This window comes from Sphaeroforma arctica (genome assembly GCF_001186125.1).
Source record: "Sphaeroforma arctica JP610 unplaced genomic scaffold supercont1.83, whole genome shotgun sequence".
NCBI classification, from domain to species: Eukaryota; class Ichthyosporea; order Ichthyophonida; genus Sphaeroforma; species Sphaeroforma arctica.
The window spans coordinates 73,520-74,199 of NW_014040475.1; positions in this window are offsets into that span (position 1 = coordinate 73,520).

A 680-nucleotide genomic window follows, 5' to 3' on the forward strand; every position below is an offset into this window, starting at 1 on the left:
CAGTTCATGTAATGTGCAGTATACCGTTCCGAGTGTATGCATGCAGGATAGGTGATTTTATCTGCATACATTTACATCGGCTGTGGTGCTACACATGACCTTCTCAAGTTTATGAGTGGTTATCCCTGTTTTATTAAAGTCCTCATTTCTATGTCATATATATTCTTACACAAAAACTTGCACATCTCGAAAGAAATTGTTCGTAGACGGAATCCACGAAGGGGATCCAGCCCACACAATCAAGTATGATGTTGACTATTATCTATTAGAGCGTGAAGTATGCATGTATCCTCACATACTACCTCCTGCGCCTTCACTTTCTTACCATTGGTGTGTCTACCACAAACCGACTTCCACTGAACACACCGACCGTATTGGTCGTCGCTATGTACTGTAGCGCAGCTGTGATCTTTGACCCATCGCGACGGTCCGAATCCCAAACTGCAAGTCCCTTATTATTACTACCCAGGCCAATCCGATGGGGAGACTTCGCAAACACTCCCCACGTCCGATGACGAGGACAGCCGAATGGGCGAGAGTGATGAGCGAGTGAACAGCGATACTTCAGATGTCGCACGAACCGACTATGATCGATCTCTTCCTACTACGCACAGCTATCTCGGTGAACAGGGGGTAGTCGAACGGTAAGCACCAGCTCAGGGAGTTTTTAAATGTACATG